The following is a 23609-nucleotide window of genomic DNA, read 5'->3' on the forward strand; positions in this document are numbered from 1 at the left end:
TAGGTCAGTGGTTGCCTGAGGACAGGAGATGGGAGAGCAAAGGCAGGGAGGAGTAAGAGGAGAGGATTACAAAGGGGCAGGAAGAAATTTTGTCGGTGTTGAATTATCTTGATTTCAATGACATTTTCACAAGTATACACATATGCTAAAATTGATCAAATTGTATACTTTAAGTATGGGTAGTTTATTGCATATTGATTATACGTCAATAAAGCTGTTAGAGAAAATAAAACTAGGTAACGCAATCCCAAGGAAATTTAATTAGAAACATATTATGTGTGACATGCATATTGCATTGTCAATCCTTTAACATTACAGGCTCCAGGTATTTTAAACACTGTACCTGACATGTGACATCTGACATATGGGTCAAGTGAGACCTCGCATGGCAGTCCAGATGTTAATAAGGCTTAGTTTCTTATTTTCAGATTTAAATTAAAAAGCATAAATAGAAGTTTTAGTATTTTCTACCCACCCTCATGAATCATGTGTATCTATCGCGAGATATGAACATCCAACTCTGGAGACAGCTGCATAAATGACAGAAAGAGCAGGAACTGTGTCATTTCATCTTTGTCACCAGTGCCTACACAATGATTGGGTCACAATAGGCATTGATAAATATTTGTTGATTGTGATACCAAACCTCTTAATCTCAAATTCATGTGCCGGATGTATGGTAAGCCAATTAATGAGACACCCAGTACTTGGAGGTAGAGAAAGCTTTATTCGGCCAAAATGAGAAGGCAGGAGGATAGGTTCTCTCAAATCCACCTTAACAAAGAAGAAAGCAGGGGGTCTTTATAGTGCTAAGGGCCTTGGGAGGAGCTTTGGAGAAACTAAGGGGAAGTCCCTCTTTCTTTCACTCCAGATAAGCCCTTGGGCAACCGGAATCCTGGGGTCAGTGGCAGCTGAGGGCTGGTTATCTGGTGGTCCTAACTTCTTGAAGGCATTCTTTTTCTTCTGCAAAACAAGCTCATAAATCCTTGTGACCCTTGAGTCACTCCTCAGGTTACACAAGAAAACAGCAAATTAACAAGCTCATAACAATGTGTGGATTAACTTCTTTTCATCTGTGGCCATGTTGGGAACAAGGTTGAAGGGTAACCATGTTCTTCTTGAATATTTACAGTAACCCTCAGATATGCAGCTTCAGTTGCCTGAAGTCAGGCTAATAAAGCTATTTTGTCTTGTGGACCTAAGAACTCATTTGACTCTTTCTAGAGTACCAGCACTAGTCCTGGAAATAAGCTTTAAAAGCAATGTAGAGGATGAGGGGAGAGTAGTAAATTGCAATGAAGAAAAGTGATATTAGGGCTCTAAGGACAGAATAGAGGAGCTTAGAGAGAAACCTAGGGTCAAGGTGGAGGGTTGGGGCTGTCAGCATCTAATTTAAATGTGCAGGAGGTGAAGGGCTGAACCTTCACTCTTGCAGATCAAATCCAAGGGTTCTTACTTTCCATTGGAATAGAAGAGAAGGCCTGGCCTGAAGTGGCACCTGATGTATTCTGATATAAGGAGGACATTTCCTCAATTCTCTGTCTGGTCAGACACTATAGTACTAAACTTTGACATTAACACAAAAAACAGATTTCTCCAAAATGTGCTTTTGGGGGTGCAAGTGGAGGGTCATAGACGAGATGGCCCAGAACTTTCAAAGTCTTTTCAACTATATGAAGATATTAAGATTTTCTAAATGGGTGAGTGTAAAAGACATTTTTCTTGCATTTAAAATATCAATGCCAATGAGCTTCTGCATGTCAGCACACACTGGATAAACAAAGGCATCCTCAGGATTATCAAAGGCAAATGTTTCCCAAGACATTTTTAAATTGATTGGCCCTAATGTAGTTTTTTAATCACACATTATGTATTTAACCTCTGTCCACTTAAATGGCATCTATTTTTAGTATCATTCAAATTGGACCATTTTCAATATCATTATGGCTTAAATAGCATTTTGAAGACTTATATTTAAATTTCCGTTCGGTACAGAATTTAAAATTTTTTCATTTCACAACATTGTTTATTACACATACCACAATGTGCTTTAATTAAAAGATCTGCTAAACTTTGCTTAGCTGTGGTTGCACCCTATGACTCATCAGGTTTTTATTTTTTTCTCTTTTAAGTTCAATTCAACAACATCTGGTAGCTTATATAAGAAGAGAGGATGTTCTTTACAATCAGTGATTTTTCTGGACACCGTGTTTCTGCAATTGGCAGACTTCCATTTTTCTCCAAGTTGCTCTCTTCATGTAGTCTAACACCAGCATCTTAATGTTTTTTCCTAAAGATTAACACGTGCAGAAATTTGGTCTAATATTGCAAAATAAATTTTATGATTGGTTCCTAAATCTCTTCTACTAATTTGTTCTTGAAAAAAGAAACCTTGAAAAAAGAAAATGAGAAATAATTGTGAATGAATGAAAAGAAAGCAAAAGTATCAATCTTATACACTTCTCATGCACAATGGTATTTCTTTTAGAGGATTTTATATTATGAAATCCTTTTAGTCTCTTTGATAACCACTAAAAAGAAGATAAGAATCAGATAGTGCAAAATGTCTCTCTGAATACACTTTTTTTTTCCTACCCAGATGTTTTCACATCCTTTCTGACTCAGAGTCTTTCAGACAGAGATAAACTATGCATGATATTCATACCACTAAAAGTTCTTGAAACTTGTCCCTGGATTTTAATATGTTCCTGCCTTGGTCTAGCTTTTCATTAATCCTTGAAATGGCAATAGGGAAAAAGGCTTGTTGTCTGCAACAAGAATTATATTCACTTAAATAAGAGCCTTATAAAGTTTTCTACTATTGTTTCCTCAGGCAGAAAAAGAATAACATTAGCTCAAGTTATCTACTCTCCATCTGTTTGCATTTCCATTTTGCTGGGAAAAAAAAATACTCCAGGCCTTAAAAAATACACTGTAATCAAACTGGGCAGACAATGAGATAATAATTGACTCCAGATACTTAACAGTGTCAAAATGAATTTTAGGAAAAAAGATGTTGATATCAATATAGATTAACAGTGATTATAGACAAGATGTTCCACAAAAGCTATTTTATACTTTCCCTTCTCATGGAACTAGGCTAGCTTCCTAACAAACGGAGGGTTCACTTGAATATTTGGTGGTTTGGAGGGTTTTAGTAAATGTAACATTTCTACTTCTTCTTTCAGTCTTTATTCCTGAATATTTCATTAAAGACTAAATACTGTCATCAAGCCCAAGAAGAAAACAATTTGATTTAAAATCATTTATTTTGAAGAGAAACTGGTACATACACTTAGAGATGCTTACAGCAAAGTTGTTTAAGGTCTTGGCATAGTTTCAAATGTTGGTGATGTTTCGAAGGGTCACCAGTATCTCCCCTCTCCTCTTATCAAGATCTTCAATCCACTCATTCTTCTCTGAGCAAAATAATACCCCAGGTTAACAAACTATTCTTTCCTTGCACACATACGTTCATAGCAGCACTATTCACAATAGCCAAGGGGTGGAAGCCACCCAATTGCCCATTGATGGATGAATGGACAAACAAAATGTGGTACATCCGTACAATGGAATATTATTCAGCCTTAAAAAGGAAGGAAATTCTGTCACATGCTACAATGTAGATGAGTCTTGAGGACATTGTGCTAAACGAAATAAACCTGTCACAAAAAGACAAATAATGTGTCATTCTATACATTTGAGGTAGCTAGAGGAGTCAAATTCACAGAGACAAAAAGTAGAATGGTGGTTCCCAGGGGCTGGGGAGAGTGGGTGATGGGGAGTAATTATTTAATGGGCACAGAGTTTCAGTTTTGCATCATGGAAAGAATTCTGGAAATGGATGGTGGTGACACTTACATGACAATGTAAATGTACTTCATGCCACTGAACTGTGCACTTAACAATGGTTAAGATGGTAAATTTTGTGACGTGGTTTTTACCACAATTATAAATAAGTAAATACAAAATTACTGTTTCCTCAGACAGGTTTTTAATTCCTAAAGTGTATTTTACTTAAAAATTTCCCACTGTGGTGAGAGAGGAACGGAAAGCTGCTCTTGTCTCTGAGTGTCCTAAAAATAACAGATGCGTTTATTTCTTCTTTACTAGCTTCAAAGATGTCAAATAATTTAACCTGTTAACATCTGACTGGGTTTGAGAAGTTTCTAGATTTCAGGCAGGAGGATTTTCAGAATTGCAATTTGAAAGAAATAGTGCACTGTATTTCTTTAATCAGTATTGCAACTTGCGATTAGCTCATACCCTCACTCGCCCAGAGAAGGGTTAATTCTCATCAAATGGGGTGGGAGATGGATTTTTAGATAAAGAGGAAAGGACTTGGAAGAAGAGAATGAGTATGTGGCACAAATACCAGACTGTCTTCTAGTGTTCTTCCAGCTTCTCTGCTTTTCTCTCGTGCTCAGCCAGTGCTTGTGGTCCATTTCTGTTGTGTGGGTGTATAAGGCAGAGTCAAAGTGACTAAAATCTCGGTTTCAGATGCTCCCACACGCGACATTCAATAATCTGGCATTTAACTCGTTTCCTAACCTGCTGCTGGTACACACAGACTTCAGGCAGCTGAATAAGTCCCTTTCTGCACTGGAGTCTGTAAGAAGATAAGAGGCAGGAAGGCGGCTGATGAAAGTGACCTTCATCAAAGATTTTCTACCCACATCCAAGATCCCTAAATCCTAGGCCTAAATTTAACTTTTTATTCCTTTTTATTCTGCTGAGGAAGATTTGCCCTGAGCTAACATCTGTGCCAATCTTCTTCTATTTTGTATGTGGCGCACCACTACAGCATGGCTGATGAGCAATGTAGGTCCAGGCCGGGGTTCTGAACCCATGAACCCTGGCCACCAAAGTGGAGCACATGAACATAACTGTTAGGCCATGACGTCGGCCTCTAATTTCATTTTTGTGGGAAGGAAAATACACTTTCCAAATACACTAAGCATTTCACCTATGTAGTAGTTCCTAGCTCCTTTGGGTTTATATAGGCCTCTCTATAGAGTTCCAAAGAATGTAGGCCTTTTGTTTGTGTTAATGCAGGTCCATTCACTCATTTAATAAATATTTATTATTAATATATACTAGGCATTGACCCTTAACCATCCATGTCCATTTAATATGGCTCTTTAATATCCTAGATATTGGCCCTTTAAAAATCAGTGAAGTGTCTTGAAAATGACTCTCTAAATGATAATCTTGATTACCACCTCAATGCTGGATATATAATGAGACATGATTTTAATAAATTACACAGGTTCTTTCATCATTTCTGGAAATAAACAAACTAGCCCTCTTTCAAGTGTGATATTTCCCAAAATATATTTGGCGGGGTGGTACAAGCTTGCTCACAAGGAATCTACCCTGGCCTTGAACGCTGATCCTGTGACACAGCTCCAGCCCACATGCACAGATCCCAAGATGGGAGCTCCATGCAGGGCCTCTGGACTGGGCCCGCTTGGTGCTGGTGGCTCAGGGGCTGAGGTCGGTCCTGACTGATCAGCTGGTTTCTGTCCGCCTTGCCATGGCCCACAGAGACACTGTCTGTTCACCTGACTTCTGGACCTGAGCTCACCCCTCAGGCCCCCAGGCTTCTTGGTATTCCATGCCTGCTCCTGGCTTTGTGCCTGCCTCCAGAACCCACTGCTGCTCAAGCCCAAGCTTGACAGTCATGACTAATAGAGGGCAGGTCATCCTTTCAGCTCTGAGACGACATCCCATCTACCTCACTTGAGCCTGTCTTACTCAAACAAAGGCATCTTCTTCCCAGCCCCAGCAACCTCCAGACCTCATCTGTTTCCTAAAGTGTAAAAGCTAATAGGGAAAGAGGTGTCCTTCATGTTCCTTAGACACAAACGGTAGCAAATATACTAGAAATCACTCTGCCGTCTGATGGACCTCTTGCTGTCTATGTTAGCAACACATCATTTCTCTCTGGAACTGCTATTTAAGAAGAGGGAGCTGACCTGACCCTCTTCCTCCGTCTCTCAGAGTGTAACACTAATAGGAGGCAGGAGTTCACAAGAGGTTTGGAGGTAGGCAGGCCTGTATTTGAGGCGAGATTTTCTGTTTACTAACTGTGAATCATAAACAAGTATGAGCTTCAGTTAAATGGAGACAATACCTACTTCCTAGTATTGTGAGGATTAAATGAGATAATATATGTAAAATTCTTGGCACTTAGTATTTTTTTTTTGGTAGCACTTCAAGCAAGGTATTTTTCTTTTTTTCGAGGTAACTGGTTTATAACGTTATATAAAATTCAAATGTAAATCATTATATTTTGATTTCTGTGTAGATTACGTCATATTCACCACCCAAAGACTAATTACAACCCCCCACCACACACATGTGCCTAATCACCCCATTTGCCCTCCTCCCTCCCCCCTTCCCCTCTGGTGACCACTAATCCAATCTCTGTCTGTATGTGTTTGTTTGTTACTATTTTTATCTTCCATTTGTGAGTAAGATCAATACAGTATTTGACTTTCTCCCTCTGACTTATTTCACTTACCGTAATACCCTCAAGGTCCATCCATGTTGTCACAAATGGCAAGAATTAATCCTTTTTATGGCTAAGTAGTATTCCATTGTGTATATATACTACATCTTCTTTATCTATTCATCCCTTGATGGGCCCCTAAGTTGCTTCCAAGTCTTGGCTATTGTGAATAACGTGTAAAATTCTTGGCACTTAGTACTGAGCAACACAATTATATTTAACATACAAAAATATAGTCTTAAGTAAATACTTAATGCTGACATTTTTCTTGTCTTTCATCTCTGAGCTTTCCCTTCAGCTTCATCTCAGTCCCTGCATCTCACAACATATTTTAAATAATTACGGAATATTTCTATGACCATGTAATATTTTCCTGAACCTTGATTTCGTTACAAAGATGCAAAATCTTAGTTTTTGATCTTACCTTAGTCAAAACTATGGTTCGAACAATTGTGATGCTGTTCTCATTTGAACAGATGGCTTTTTTTTAAAGTCCAAATTATTTTGGCAACCATTTTTGAACTGACTATAATTAAAACTCTTAAAGAAGTTCCAGTTTTTGATCAGGAAGCCAGAACGACTTGGTAAATCATTGTCACACTGAGAGGAAAAGCCATGGGACAGGTGCTGCGTCCCTCTGCAAGTTTAACTGCACAAGTTCATAAACACACAAGGCAGCGACTTTCGAGTCAGGCACCAAAAAAAGAAAGTGTGCCAGCGGAGAGGGGAATAAAGAATTTTGATCTACTCATAACTCTAAGCTGCAACGTCAACAATGAGGACCTAACAGCTTCCTTTCTTCTAGTTGGAGGCAAAGAAGTGGAATATTGAAGCAAAAACTCAGAACCACAGTAATTCTGACTTCTACAACATAGAGCTGTAATTCCAGCCCCAGTGGGTCCTCTCTAGGCCTTGTTTTACTCATCTATAAACTCAGGAGAGACAAACAGCCCTCCTCATTGTATGGCTATGATGCATAATTAGTTAAAAAGAAAGGTAAACCTATGGCAATAGCGAGCATCAAGACGCTTATAATGAACTTGGGGAAAAGAGCGAGCCTGAGATGTTTGCCTTCATCGTGAACTGCCCTTCTCTCTGAGGCAAGGCTGCTAAACCACTAGCATGTAGAAAGGCCTATTGTAAAGTCAAATGTCCTCGAATTTTTTTAGGTCCAGGGCAGAGTTGTTCAATATGAGACATACTGGGCAAGGTCACGTGGCGAGCAGAGGCTCTGGAAAGACGTGCTGATGTGCAACATGGCGTTCATTCACTCCTACCGAGGTCAACAGAGTAATGGTCCCCCAAAGATATCCACCCTAATCCCCAAAGCATGTGATTACGCTGCTTACATGGCAAAGGGGACTTTGCAGCTGTGATTACATTAAGGATCTTGAGATGGGCAGATTGTCCCACTGGGCCCCATGTAATCACAAGGGTCCTTATAAGAGAGAGGAAGGAGAATCAGACTCAGAGAAGGAGATGCAATGGCAAAAGTAGGGGTCAGAGGCAAAGACAGAGAAATCCGAAGATGTTCCACTGCTGGCTCTGAAGATGGAGGAAGAAGGTGTGAGCCAAGAAATGTAGGACGTGTCTAGAGACTAGAAAAGGCAAGGAAATGGGTTTTCCCCTAGAGCCTCTAAAAGGAACACAGCTCTGCCAACATCTTGATTTTAGCCTAGTGAAAGCTATTTTGGACCTTTGGCTTCCAAAACTGTAAGGTAACAAATTTAAGACACTAAATATGTGCTAATTTGTTACAGCAGCAATAGGAAAGTAATACACTACACTCTACTATACACCAGGCCTACGGGCCAGAGATTCAAAGTTAGAAAAGACACAACCCTCCTTTGGGCATTTGCTCAACAAATATTTATTGGCTGCTCAAAGTCACATGATACCTAAGTTTATTAGGGAGCCCCATGTGTCAGGAAGGATATTAAGTGCTTTGCATGTATTTCCTTAATCCTCACACCCTTCCTATTATATACACTGCTGACGTTTATTGAACACCATACGCTAGACACTGTATGATACACTTAACATATATTATCATATTTCCTTCTTACAACTCTTTGATGCAGGTAGTAATTATTTGCCCTTATTTTACACAAGAGAAAAGTGAGTAGTTCCTCAGGGTCCAAGAGCTAGAAAATGACAAAAAAATTTAAACCTGTCTGCCTCCAGAGCCTTCTCCGTAGTTCCCTCATTTTCCTGATGAGTAAACTGAGGCCCCGAAAAGTTAAATAGTTTGCCAAAGGCAGACAGCTGATAAATGGCGGGGCCAAAACTGATTCATCATCCACTGACCAGCACAGACTTTTCTTTGACTCTCTTCATGTGCCTTCCCCTCTTGCCCAGAGCCTTCCTATTCTAGTCTGAAACTTGTTCAGAAAACCTTGTGTGATGTAGTAACTAGATCCCTCCTAGCCTGATGCCCAGTTGACCAGGTCTTGGTAAAGAGATGTGGGGGTAGGATATCCCAGGCTGGATGACCTCCTTGCTGTCTCCAGCTCCCTTTAAGTTGGGGTTAATTGAGCAGCCCTAATGGCACTTTCTTCCCTTGGAGGAGAAGCCACAACTCTGATGAGCTCCCTTCTTCCCTTCTCCCTCCATTCCTGCCATATTCCCTTTAGGACCAGAGCTCTCCATAGAGAATTCTCCAATTCTCCACGAGGGTCCTAGAAAGCAATGGTTTTCAGAACTGTGTGCTCCCAGATTAACACAAACCCCAAGCTGTGAACCTGCAAACTGCCACAGGGACTGAACAGAAAGGAGGAAAGAGGCAAAAGGGAAGCCTCAGCTGCCCCATTGCCTTCCACACCCTCCATTTGACAATAGCCAAATGTTCCCTGGGTTGTCTTCTTGCTGATGGCCACACGGCAGGCCACAGAGCGTGTCCCTTGACCTAAAGTCCTTGGCTTTCCATGATATTGCCAAGCTGACACTGGGAGAAAAAGGGTTAATGAAAAACCAAACAATGACAACAAAGAAAAAAAGGACTAAAAGTATATGTCAGTTTCTAAATATATCAATTTCTAAACTTTAAGTGTCTGATGGTAAGAAATGCATTTTTGGAGATGAAGATTAAAGTGCTCCAGACTTATTAGAAATGGTTCAGACACATACTAAATACCCAAGAAATGTTGATTTAACTGTATTGGTTTAGTTGAAATCAACTGATTTGATGGTCTGGCTTATTTTAATCCAGAAACACCCCTCTCCCCACCACCAGCCCCCCTTTCAACAGGAGGGAGTCCTGTCCAGTCTGTGCTTCAACAAAGACAAGATATCATTCTTATTAAAATTTAAACCCTTTCCTTGTTCCACCCGCCCTTCCAGGTACTTTAGAACCTTCCGATCGGTTCTAGTTTAGAGCTTGAGGGAAATGCCTAGTCCTTGACTGATCAAAAGAAGGAGGCAATGAAGGTGAATAACCAAGGCTTTCCCCACAGGGTCATCCAGTCCTTTCAGGAGTCCTTTGCCGAGACATCTCCAGATGAGTCGCAGCTGAAGCTGCCCCCCAACGGTCTTACAAAGTGGTAGCCAGCAGCCTCGACAATAAGAACAGCCCAATAATCAGAGAATAACCTTGCATCCCTCTAGGGAGAGAGCACACCTAGAAATGGAGGTAAGACGTAGGAAGACAACCGTATTGCTGCACTGGCTCCCGGCCAGCAGAGCGAAGAGTCATAGATGGATGTCTGTTTCTCTGCTTGAGTTGGTGACTGGGCAGAATAAACCCAGTGTCTTTATTCACTCATTTAAACATCCTTGAAACATATTGATTATTTATCTACTGCTTCTGGGAATTGCTGGGCTTCCTTAATTCTGAATGACATAAAGAGTGCTGATTTTCTCCTGGAACTGCTGTGACAGAACACACCTGTAAAAGCACACACCCAGAGCGGGCTGAGTCTGTCTTGTTCATCGTATCTTCAGAGCCCAGCATCTATATGCCTAGAATATAGAAGAAGCCCCGTCACCCCTTGCGACTGATTTATGCAGCTCTGTAACCGCACTGTGACCATTTAGAGGTTGTTCATGTGGTGTGCTGGGAAACAACACGTGTAATTTCATTGTTTTGCTTACAACTGGTTTTGTTCCTTAGGTATCAAACCAGGGCAGATTCCTCGGTGTCTCAAACGTCAGACAGCTAGCTGCCTCAAGATATCACAGGAATGTTTTTAAAGTTGGTTTCTCTTCGTGACATCATTTCTCATTGCTTGTTGATGCATACTCTTCGTGCCAGCCCAATGAACTTGCTTGCCGCCTGTGTTCGTGGCTCTCACTCTGTGCTCCTTTGTCCTTGGCACAAGTCGTATTTATTTCTAACACTGAATGGTTTTCATTCTCTCTACCAATTCACACCCCTCTTATCCACCTCTATACAGAACAGGGTGCACTCCTGGAAACCATGCCCGGGTTACCACCATCCTAACCCAATTATCTTTTGAAGTCATATCTCCTACATTCTTAACGTGTGCTGGATTCACGAAAGAAGTGGCAAGATTAGTCCATCAGTGTTTGCATTTGTATATCGTGTGTATTTCCAGGGAAATTGTAAGCCTCAGGACAGGAGAAATCTTCTACTTCTTTCCTGTCACATCCCTCCCAAGACATGAATTAGCACAGCCTTCAGTCTTCAGTAAGCACTTAGCAAATGGTTCTAACCAGGTTTATTCTTTCACACAGGTGGAGAGAGCAGACCCCCTTTTCCTCCTGGCTCTGTCTTGAACCACCTGAGTGGGATTAGCTGGGACTCTTCACCTCCCTGCCCCTCGGCCCCACAATTATAAAATGAGGAGGTGGCTGAACGCTCTCTAAAGTCTCTTTCAGTTCCAAAGTTCCATGAATATATTTCCGTCTTGGCGACGTTTCCCCCAGCCTGCCGTGTTCTCTCCCACTGCCTCTATTTGACCCCCTCTGAGTCTCTCCCAACGTGTTGAACAGTCGTGAGGCACATGCGATGCTCAGCGACGCCCGCCCCACCAGCCTAACAGTCAGGAGCATGCCGGGGCAGGGCATGGCTTTCTAAACAGATCCATGGAGAGTCTCCTGGAGTTTGATTAATTGTCAGCCACGGAAGTAAGCAGCCCCGTGCACTCCCTTCTCAGACTAACGCGAAAAAACATTGGCTCCCCTACAACAACCATCAGAGCTTTCTTTGCCATTCCTCTCTCTCTCCACCCTGGAAGCCCTCTCATGCCCCCGCAAGATACGCCTGTCCCGTGCAAGAGCTATTGATGCCATTTCATCACACACACGGCAGGAGGCAATTACCTGCACAGATAAGATACTGTCTAGCAAAGTGGGTTCATGGGAGGCCCTGAGTATGTATTTGAAAAGACTTACGAGTTAGGAGCTCGGGCAATTTTCTTAACTTCTCTAACCTCAGTTTCCGCATCTGTAACATGGGCCTAATCATGGTGCCTACTTTATAGGGTTCCTGTGAGGATTCAAGTAATTAGAACTGGGCCTGCTATCACGGAAGTACTCAGGGGCTGTTAGCTATTATTATCATTAGTAGGGAGCTATCTTAAATCAACTCCCAATAGGGCTTTTACCTACCACCGGATGGAAGCTCGGGTAGGGTAGAGGGGAGAGCTCGCCTTGGAGCCAGTTGGCTCTCTGGGAAGCAGAAAAGCCTTGGGTGCCTCATACCAGTATTTTTAGGAGTGAAAGTGAGTCATAGCATTTAATGTCAGAAAGACTTAAAGTTGAAATAGCTTCTAACACCTCTCTAGTATTTTTACCACACTGTTTTATCTGGGCATAAAAAACATATATATAGTTTTAATTATATCTTGCTCTGCAAGGAAAAAGAAAACAAACCCAAATGCTTACAGTCTCTCTTCTTTGTATGTGTGTCTCTCATCCTTAATGAACAACAGGCCTCGAAAATGATGGCATCGGTGGAGAGTCTCCTGGTCAGGTGGAGCCGGCCCGCTGGGCCTCATTTGGCCCAGTGTTATTACAGGAAATGAATGCATTGTCCTGAAGGCTGTTTGTCGCCCCATTGTTTCTCAGGTCCAGGCCTGTGAGGGACTGTTTGTGCTCTACCACACACAGCAGCCATTATGTCCCCGGCAACATCCTTCACGCAGCTGTGAACATTTGTGCCCGAGCCAGTTTATCAGCAGTGGAATTCACTCAGAAAGGAATTGGGAACAACATACCAAGTCAGGGCCCTACGTCTCTATGGGAATGTCCTGGGCTCTCCAGCATTCCTCCTCCCACTTGGCCAAGAAAAACAGGCCAACAGAGGCCCTCTTTGATGTACGTACCTCTGGGCTATTCAGAGGTGGGACTTTTGGAGGAACAATTTCCAATCTCCACGTGGAATCTCCATTCACAACCTCCTGGCCCAGAGTAAGGACTGGGGATGCCCGCATGGCCAGATATGGCTTTCCCCGAGGCACCAGAGTCTATTAACCACAGGCGCTGTGCCCTTGCTGTCAACAAAGTCGAGGGGTGTCCAACCCGGTCATTTAACACCATGAGAGCCATGAGAACAACTTGCGATGTGACTCCATGAAAACTGTGCGGTTCTCTCAGGTTTCTCTGGCCCCACCTATCAGCGGACACAGTTTTAAATAATCAGAACGAGAAATGGGTATCAAGGAAGAGTGAGGCAGTGGGCTCACAGACATTTATTTCAGGGCTCAGCAATTGCAGCCACCACCTCCGCGTGTTTAGACGGGACCCTGTTTGGCCTCACCTTGAGGCTCCGGTTGGCAAGGGCAGCCCTGGAAACATGGATCATTTCCTCTCAGGCACAGGGCCTACAATTTGGGTTGATAATCGATGGTGTTCGAAGGCTTGGTTGCTTAAAGTGAAACAACCATCTGGGCTTCTAGTTCTGCAGACTTGATCAACGGCACATTTAGTGTGAGGAGCCATAAGTTAAACATTTCCCACAAAATGTGTATGAGGATGGATATGTGTGTGTACGTATAAACATAAAACTGTGTGTTTATGCTTATCAATATAAATCTCCTACAAACACAATTTATCAGTTTGCCAACAAATTTCAGAGTAGATGTCATTTAGAACACGACTTAAATAAATACAAATACATAGATGGGAGTTAAATTTCTTACTGGCTAAATTTCCAGTTTCCACTGTTAAATGTGACCCTGGTGTTCATCACCAAGGCAAAGGAGGAAACAAACTGAACTCGTGCTCGACTTTTTCTTCAGAGACTGGAGCCTTCTGGGGCTTATGCTCAGCTTCTGGGCAGCAGATTTGGTGTTAAAAGCTCTTATGCTGTTTGCCCCGCTGCTGGCATAAATTGACTTTCTGCTGACTCTCATTGCCTTGGGAAAAGAATGTTACCTTTGACCACTGATCCTAAGGACCCCAATTCCCTACAATTCCTTTGCTAAAGGAAATCCCTGTCCCTCTGCCCACAATGAACACAGCTGGCAGAAGTTTCTCTCCATTTCCAGCCCCTGAGTCCTGTCTCTCTTGTAACCCACAAAGAAGTTTATAAAGACATTCAAGGAAAGCACATCCTTGTGAGCCAATTTTTCCTGGGACGGTCATTCTTTTTCCAGTTAGGGAAAGGTTCTCTTGATAATCAAGTTACCCGCTTATTCTCAACTCTTCCCTCCCCACTGATCCTTGAGGCTTGGCGTAGCAATAAAAATAACTTCACAGGGAAGACTAAGCATTACTCACTAATTGTGTTCCCTTCCCACTCATGCTCCTTGCCAAGTAATCTTGAGTTTTGCCACTTTTTTGTTTGGAACATTAAAAAGTAGAAAAAGAAGGAGGAGACGACAGAGAATGAGAACAGATCAAGCTTTAAAGTAGAATTGTTAACGTGGTTCCCTGCAAGGTCTGTTCCTGCATTTCGTGGCTGGGAATCTGAGGTCAGCTTGCTTTGGGCAAGTGTCCAGATAGCAGCAGACGGAGCAGCCCGTTCAGGATGGAGGGTGAGCCAAATTAATGTAACTCCCTAATATCATTATTGTTCTTCAGAGTTTCCACTGAAAAACAAATTCAAACACACACAAAATATTTCAATGAGAAAACAGTTTGTGAAATAAAATTCGTAGAAATCAGTTAGTTGTTTAGAGCATATTTGCAAAACACTCTGAATTGGAGTTCTTCAAACATTTTTGCTCATAACTCACCTCCCTCAAAAGAGAGAATTTTGAAAAACTCTGAAGATTTTCACCTATTTTAAAGTTAAAATCCAAAATTTTTCCATCAGTTTAAATGGTTACCAGGGGTATAATTTCCAGCAGATTGTAAATGTCAATATTTTAAACTAAAAGTACACATCACTTTTAAATGTGTTGGATGGAATATCTGGACAATTTGATACTCATTTTCATCCACTAAAAAATACGTGAAAACTCATTTAATATCCAGAAATTTTGTCCCTCATTTTCCCCTTGACCTTATATCCATTCCACTTCTTCATGTCATTTTATCCTAATGATACTTTCACCCTTGCCAGTCTTTTATTAATCACACTGTCATGCTTCTCTGCAACAAAACAAGGTTACAAGCTGTGTCTGGCTGGAATTAGGAAGGAGGATTGGAGGCAGGTTTTTGGTTTGAGGGCCTGAAGCACTCCCCGGGCAGCACCCACCAGGTTGCTTCGACCTAATGCTCAGTGTGGGAGGAGCAAACAGCCTGGTGCCCGGGACATAGATGTTTCCTCTGGTTGATCCCCACTCAACAAGCTGCCAAGTCTTAATGGGTGAGAGGAGGGAGGCAGGTAAGAATGGAAAGTGGTGGGATCATACAAAACTCTCCGTAAGGCTTTGGGAGCAGGCAGCAGCGTTACTTTGGCCTAAAGTGTGAGAGCGTGCCCTGACAGTGGAAGGAAAGGTTTGTCCCTACTTCAGTAAGGCCATTTCTGCATAGGGCATCATGGACATGGTGAGACTGCAGCCCCAGGAAGCAGCACACAGCATCAGGGTTTGTAGCCCGACTCTGGTGGTGGCTGCACCACAGGGGGTGGCAGACCCCTGAACCAGCACTATGGCCCCATGTGTGGGCAGCAGCCCCGTGATACCAGCACCAGCTGGCCCAGCATGGTGTGGCAGACACACTTCAACATCAGGCACAGCACCCCTAGAGCAGCAGTGCCCTCAGTGGTTGTCCTGGCCTTAGGAGCAGTTGGCAGCTAATGGGAGAGCCACTTTGACCAAGTATCAGTACTTTTGCTCAGATGAGGGACTTTGCTGATACTTCCTGGAAAGACTTCTTTGCAAACCCACGTGAAACACCAACTGGGCACCCGTCAAAAAAGTTGGTATGAACTTTCAAGTGTCCCAGAAGTACTGCGATAGCTAAGGGGAGCCAGAACCAGGTAAGAATTGCTTTTCACTCAACGCAAGCCTGTCCTTGCCTCAGACTTTTGTTGGCCTGGGCAAACTTGAGGTCCAACAGGATTTCTGAAACTTCCAACAGACCAGTCCCTCATTAAGATAAGCAGCAGCCAGAAAATAGAAGATTGTGAAGCTGAAGTTGCCAGGATGGCATCTGAATATAACCCAAAGTGCACTCTACGCTACATGGGTCTGCCTTTCCTTATTCTGCAAGATATAACTGGGAATTTTCCAATATGGCAGACCACCCAATCCTCTTAAGGGGAAATAGTGTTACTGTAGGTCAAGTCAGGATGAAGGGTAGACATAAGGAAAAGCAGAAGTTAGCACAACTAGGCCTACCCTCCAATTCTTATATGAGAGGAGAAAAAAAACGAGGCATTTATTGATAATCAACCTCTAGTCCCTGCCTAGAAAATGTTGGCCACCAATAACCATGAGCTTAGTTGAATGGTCCTGAGTACTTGATTTTAGTTTATTTTCAGAGAGTTTGAAGTTCTATGAATGAGAAATAGTATAGATGTGCCAAGTATCTGACTGATGCCTGAGATAAGAGTCTCTCCATCCTCTCTGAGCAAAATGGAGGGGGACAGGCAGGAAGAGAATCTGTGCTCTAGATTCATGCTAGAAAGACTTCATGCTATAAAGCTGAGACCCTGCTTCTAGCAAATCACCAAAAATTAAAAATCGGTTGGTAGCTGAGCCTGGCCCAAAACATGTTCTGAAAAGAATTTGCTGTATCCATTAGCATTTTCCCTTTGGCTTTTTCCCAAGAAGCTGAGAAAATAACCCCAGACTGAAACATCTCTGGGCTGGGAAAGCATTTTGGCTCCTGAAGACAAGTCAGCATGTGTACACATTCCCAGAACCCCCCAGACCCCATCTCACATTGTCATGAAACCCCCTAAACCCCACTTAGCTTGGATGAGGTGAAGACATTTCCACTGAACACTACTGTATGGCACAGGGAGATCGAATAAGATGTCAAAATTAAGTCTCCCACTTTGAACTTCAACAAGTCCCGCAGGATTTTGTCTACAGTCCATTACTTGGGTTAGTTCTATATTATTTATCTAGTTGTTTGATTTCTTTCACAAAATTGTAATCTCTTTTCTTCTTCCTTTGTATCTTCTGTGGTCCCTAGGGCACAGGGCAGGGCTTAATAAATACCGCTAAATTGATTGGATACACGTGATTCAATTGCTGAGCGGAAACCAGCCATTATCAGAGATAATTTAGGATAGTCCTGAAAATTTGATCTCTGCAGACCCTTCAAGTGAATGTCCTATGGGGTAATCACCAGGGCCCTGTGCATCCCCGTGTTGCCTGGACAGATGTGTCTTGCAGCTGTAATTGGGGAGATGCATGTATGGATTTAGTCAAGCGTAGTAAGAAAAGGAGAGAAGAATGGGCGTAAAGGGAGTTCTGGGATGACTCATTGGCTGCCCATCACAACACCAAGAAGTTTTAATTTTACAGATAAAGAATCAAAGTTCATAAAGCTGTGAGAAGTTGAATTGGAGATAAAACTGGAACTTGGATCTGACAAACTCTGGATCCTGGGCCCTTTCCAGCACACCACAAGTCCTCCGTAGGGAGAGAAGTCAAGGTTAGGGCATCTTTAGGTCTGCCTGTGCTTGCTGACCTCTAGCTCCTCCCTTTCTGCCAGCCCCTCACCTTCCCTCCACACTGGACCACGGGTCAACGCTGGACATAAGCCCAAGCAAAGTATCCCACTCTCACAAAAGCTTCCCATCCAAACACAAAGCTAGTCATGAACTTCCAAACAAATTTCATCTGTTTATAGACAAAGAATCGGATAAGAAGGGGATTTCCTGAAGAGAAGGAAAGAGGAAACCTAGGGATGTCACGTGAGCACACGAGGAGTCCCCCTGACCCACTCTATTCACATCTGGAAGACTTGGTTTATTAGGCAAACTTGAACTTTCTCCTTGGAATTATTGACAATAATTAATATAGAAAAGGAACATAATGGGTCTTCGAAAAGGAGTCTCTTGTGTGTCATTTGAGGTTTGGTTGCTAAGGAATTACCTCCACATGTCATATTTGAAAAACAACTGTGATTCCAGATTATTCGATTTTGTTTTTCTTCTAATGAGTTTCTTTAAAACCAGAGTAACAATTCCAACATCCTGTTATTTGAAGTAACAACAGCACTAATCAGAGCAAACACTTATATAATACTTAAACTGCATGAGGCATTATGTTAATTTTACTCTCACAACTACCCTATGAGCCGGTTACTATTGTATTCCCATTTCACAGATGAGGAAACTGAGGAACGAGAGATGATCTTGCCCGAGGTCACAGGACAAATAAGTGGTGAAGCCAGAATTCAAACCTAGACAATTTGATTCCAGTCTTGGCTCATAACAGCTCTAGGAGAGATACACTAGTCTGAATGAGAAGGGCATTCATTACAGAAAGAATATCAAATGCATCATCAGAAATACAACACAGCTGTGGTAGCATCACAGTGTCAGCATCTTACTTTCTTCTTGCCTTTGCTGAAGTTGTAAAAAAAAAGAAAGAAAGAAAGAAATTCAGAATCTGGAATTAAGCCCTTAAGATGAAGTAACATCTGGTCCCTTGGGTGAACCACTCTAACAATCTCTGTATTTAGGTCAGATTTGTAGACTGGCACTCAGAATGACTCCTAGCCCCATGCTCACGGGTCAGTCCAAGCATGTAAAACAATAGATCCTTTACTTGTTAGCGGCCAAGGAGGAGTTGGTGAGGTCAGCAATAGATGGGACTTTAGTCAAGAGGGAAAGGCGAGAGTTGATTGATGTCATTTCTGTCATTTGCTGCCAGGAGGCAAAGAGTTAAGTTTACTAAAGAAAAGAGAAACTGTATGACCCTAGTCTTTGTCCTGTTCGGAAACATTTCCCCAATAACTCCGACAGCAAAATGGCCCTTGCTGGCTTAAAAGACTCACTTTAAAAGCTCTTTAGACTTCTGGTTAAATACGATGGGTTTAACACAAGCCTGATAAATCTATTGAAATGTCAAGAATAAAAAAAGTAAAAAGTCCCAAAGACCAAATGAACATTATGTTAACATATCTTTAGACACAAAAAAAATAGATGGATGAGATATGATACAGAATGCAGAAGCCAGTCATCTAAATGCCTGCAAGGGAAACAACAAAGAGCAGAGGGTCAGTTTGCCCCCCTTGAGCCCTAGAAAGCCTCAGGTCTTGGAATTACCAGGTAATATGGAAGGTTGTGAGACATGGAACTGAAAATGTGAATGAAAGGTTACATACATAATGCAGCTTTCTCCTTTTTCCCATATAGCCAGACAAATTATCTACCTCCTACACACGCACAGACACACACAGAGCAAATAAGAAATTATTTTCAATCTGAGTCTCTAGATTTAGAAGGGCATGTTGAGCACCTACCACAAAGGACTCAAATCACAAATATCCCTGGGAAATATCAGAACGTCAAAAATAAAAAGGAAATCCTAAAAATTTCTAGAGGAAAAATGAAAAACAGTTCATGTAAAAAGTATCAGGAATCAAAATGGTATTGAACTTCTTCATAACAATAATAGAAGCTATAGGGCGATGGACAGGTGCCTTCAAAAATCTAAGGGGTTTTGTTTTTTGATGTAAGAGTTCTATATCCAGCCAAATTACTAACTAAGTATAAAGAGAGAACAAAAGATCTTTCTAGATATTTAAATCCTAAAATGCTTTACCTTTCATATGCTCCTTCTCAGAAAAGTGCTGAATTACGTTCTTCAGAAGAAGAAGGGAGAAAACCAGGCAGAAATTATAGGAAGCAGAGGACCCAACACAGGATGACAGCTGTACAGGACGCCTGGGAAGCAACAATCCAGGTTGGAGAATGAGGAAGGAAGACTCCAAGGAGAAGATCTCCTGGATAAAAAACCAAAACTAATGTACTTGATTGGGCGGAAAACAGAATCAAGAAGCATATTACAGAGCTATTGGAATATTTAGAATTAATGATTGTACAAATTAAGAAAAAAATTAGAGTCAATTGATAACTCTAGGAACATTTGAAAAATTTGCATAAGAAAGGGAACATAATTATGCTATTCTACTTAGCCCAGGCAAAAGAAAATGTACATAGTCATAAGAATGTAAACCTGAATATTGATTTACTCATAAGTTATGATATAAATTGGGTGGAATGGGAATTACTACTAGCTTTCTAAAACTGTGTTCATGACTTACTTTAATAAAGATTGAAATTAATTAACCTTAAAAGGCAGTGTGGGCGCGCCATTCCAGGCATCGAGGATGGCAGATGCCAAGTTTTTGTCTTTGCTAAGCCTTGCAGAGACTGCTACACATGGTGAAGGAAACAAAGATGCTTGAGAAACAAGTTTCCTGTGGTTAGCCAGCAAAAGAGTAACACTTAATTATAAAACAAAATGCACAAAAATGAGAAAAACCCAAAAGAGTTCAAAGAAGAGAAAAGGTAACCAGCAGTTTATACTTGGCTTAATTACTAAAATAATCACATAACAGTTTGCAAGGGATTTCAAGAGATAGTTAAGGTAATTTGGAGAATTTATTCTCATTCCTTATAAGTATATTTATGTATATAAAAGTAGCATATTTTATATATGCATACATATTTATAGTCAGTGATATATACGTATAGATATGTATATTTTACATATACTCCAAAATCTCGGTAGTTGTTGGTATTATGGAGATTGATATGGTGATTGTGAATGATCTTGGATTTCATCTCTGTACTATTATTGTCATAATTAGAAAAACATAGTTTTAAAATGAGTTCTTTTTATAATGACTGTGTGTTTTCTGTTTACTTTTCCCTTTGCATTCATAAAATTATAACTTTTAGAATTGGAAGGGACAGGAGATTGAATTAAGATGGTTAACTGTGCACAGATGCCTAAAAATGACAGAAAAGAGACTACATGTTTAAAATAATAAACCCACAATATAACTGGAAAACTAGAAGAGATATTCTTGGTGGGCTAGAAATAAGAAGAATTCCTAAATAAGAGAAGGCAGGCAGGATTGGGACAAGAGAGGAAAGTGTTTTTCAAAAACCAAAAGGCTATTGTAGAAGGAAGAAATCATTCTGGAATGCTCCAAGCCTCCAACCCCAAGCTTGGGGGTCACAGTTATGAGGGGCAGAAGGGGAGCCCAGAGGCAAACCTAGGGGTGAGTGGTTACGGAAGCACAGAGGAGTAGCCAGACGGGACAAGCTCTGACGGACCCCTCCTTGCCAAGTAGAGATGTCTGCCTTCAGGCAGGAGCAGAGAATGTAAGCTTTGGAAGAATGCTTTGGAAACATCCAGAGATAATGGACAATCCCTATACCCAGAAGACTAACTACTGGCAAACCCTGCCTGATGCTAGGTATCTCCCACTCCTGCTTGAGAATGCTAAGAAGCAGACAGACTACAAGGAGATTGCGGCCACAAGAATGAGCTCACAGCTAAGAATGGTCAATCATTTGAGAAAAACTCATATCCTGAAGGGTGACATCAAACTCAGTAGGGGAAGCTCTTTTTTTTCTGAGGACCCAGGGGTAATATCAGAGAGAGAAGAGAGGATATTGCATCCCTGAAACTGAACGGGACTTTTTTTTTAAAGGAGACTATTAGAGGCTTAGAAATAAAGATTATGATGGTCAAAACAAGAATCTACAGGACCCAGTATGTATTTCCCTTTCTACCACATTCCTGACCATTTCTGTGTAGACACGGAACTCACTGTCTCATCAAGCAGTCTATCCCATTGTTGGAGAGCTCAAATTTAAGTTTAACGGTTCTCTCTTATGTGGAATCTTGTCTCCTTGCTCTTAAACCCATTGGTCCTGCTTCTTCCTATGGAGTAAAACCAAGCCTGCTTCCTCTTCTACAAGACAGCGTTTCAAATATGTGCAAACATTCATGATGTCTCTTTCCTTGGTCTTCTTGTCTCCAAGCTAAACAGTCAATTCCTTCAACTGTTTCCCACCTGACAGCTTCTAGAATCTTTATTTTTCTGCTTACCTTTCCCCTGAGCTCTTTCTAGATTATCCTCAGTACCCGGGATAGAGACTACTTATGGCAGATCTGGAACTGCACATGGGATTTAGGAGGTGGCCTAATTTTCCCACAGTGGTATTATTACTTCCTCTGCTTACTCAACTGCTATTAATAACATCTAAGCTGACATGACCGTGGTGGTTTCCTTGAAGAATTCCAGGAAATGAGCAAGTAGGTCTGTTTCTCTAGTATTTAATATTAGGTTCATCTATCTAGTAAACATTTATTAACCACCAGCTGTGCTCCAGAGACTATACTAGGTGTTACTGGAGCTTCAAGACGAATTCAGCATAGTTGCTGCCCTCAGGAAGTTCACAGTTTAGCAGGAAACTTAAGGTACATGTATAAAGAACCTCCAGTGTAGAGAGTGGTACGAGATGGCAGAATAGTAGAGACGTAGAGCTTTGGGATCCAAAGGAGATGCATACACTCAAAGCAGAAATCCTTCGGGGTAACCAATATCTCAGGAGGCTGAGGATAGAGCTCCTACTGCCCATGTTCCTCAGCCGGACTTGGACCCTTTTTGCCCAGCTGTGTCTTCCCAATTCCTCCCCACTTCCAGTGCTCAGTGCGTGTTTCTGTTTATTTCTATTGTTCCCTCCTGGGCTTGAAAATGTCCTGAAACGACTTCAGAATCAGCCCTTCCAGCCACTCCACTTCTGGGTAAATGCCCAAAAATATTGAACGCAGGGAACTCAATAGATATTTGTATACCTGTGTTCATAGCAGCACTATTCACAAGAGCCAAAAGGTAGAAGCAACCCAAGTGTCCACTGATGAATGAATAAGTAACAAAGTAAAGTATATACATACAATGGAATGTTTTTCAGCCTTAAAAAGGGAGGAAATTCTGACAGATGCTACAACGTGAGTGAAACTTGAAGACATCGTGCTAAGTAAAATAAGCCAGTTACAAAAGGACAAATATTGTATGATTCCACTTATCTGAAGTACCTAGAGAAGTCAAATTCACTGAAACAGAAAGTAGAATGGTGGTTGCCAGGCAATGGAGGAAGTGGGGGAATGAGGAGTTGGTGCTTAGTGAGCACAGTTTCACTTTCGAAGATGAAAAGAGTTCTGGAAATAGACGAGGGTGATGGTGGTACGACAATGTGAATGTACTTGATGCTCCTGAATGGTACACTGAAAAATGGTTAAAATAATAAGTTTTGTGTTATGTATATTTTACCACAATAAAAAATAGAATGAGCCTATCTTTGGCCCTTCGATATTACAGAATTCAGTTCTTCACCTTTTTTCCTAGCTCTGATTCGCAGCTTTGTCCTTCCTTCTGAGTACCGTGTTGACTCAGAGATGTTCCTGACACGGGGTTGTCACATGGCTGCTGTGACTGTGACAAAATGTTAGCCAAGGGAAAACTATGTTCCTGGAGCAGGGGGTTGTCTTCAGGGGCCATGACCAACACACTAATGCTAGAATCTTCTAGGGTGAGACTTGCATGCTACTCAGGGCCAATAAACCCACATGGAACAGGCCAGTTAAATTAACCAGGAGCTTGTTTGACTCTCCTCTGGACTGAGCCTATAATGAAGGATCCCTATCCTCATGGCTGCTGATCCAGTATTTTTCACAGAAATTCATTTTGAAGGAGGCTGTTTGCCCAGCATTTCTCCCTCCCTCCCCAGGAGAGGACCTCATCCTCATAGCAGGCAGCCACG

At 41.7% G+C, this 23609-nt stretch overlaps 1 long non-coding RNA gene across 1 annotated transcript in view; it reads right to left on the reverse strand.

Moving 5' to 3' along the window:
* Positions 1-2109: 2109 nt before the first annotated feature.
* The window catches only part of LOC139080530 (uncharacterized), a 28839-nt gene continuing 7339 nt past the window's right edge, over positions 2110-23609 (reverse strand). Inside the window, exon 3 of the long non-coding RNA XR_011535101.1 lies at positions 2110-3419. This is a non-coding gene — a long non-coding RNA (uncharacterized lncRNA). The remainder of the gene's footprint in view (positions 3420-23609) is intronic.

The sequence above is a fragment of the Equus przewalskii genome, chromosome 30 (assembly GCF_037783145.1).
Source record: "Equus przewalskii isolate Varuska chromosome 30, EquPr2, whole genome shotgun sequence".
Classification (NCBI taxonomy): Eukaryota; Metazoa; Chordata; class Mammalia; order Perissodactyla; family Equidae; genus Equus; species Equus przewalskii.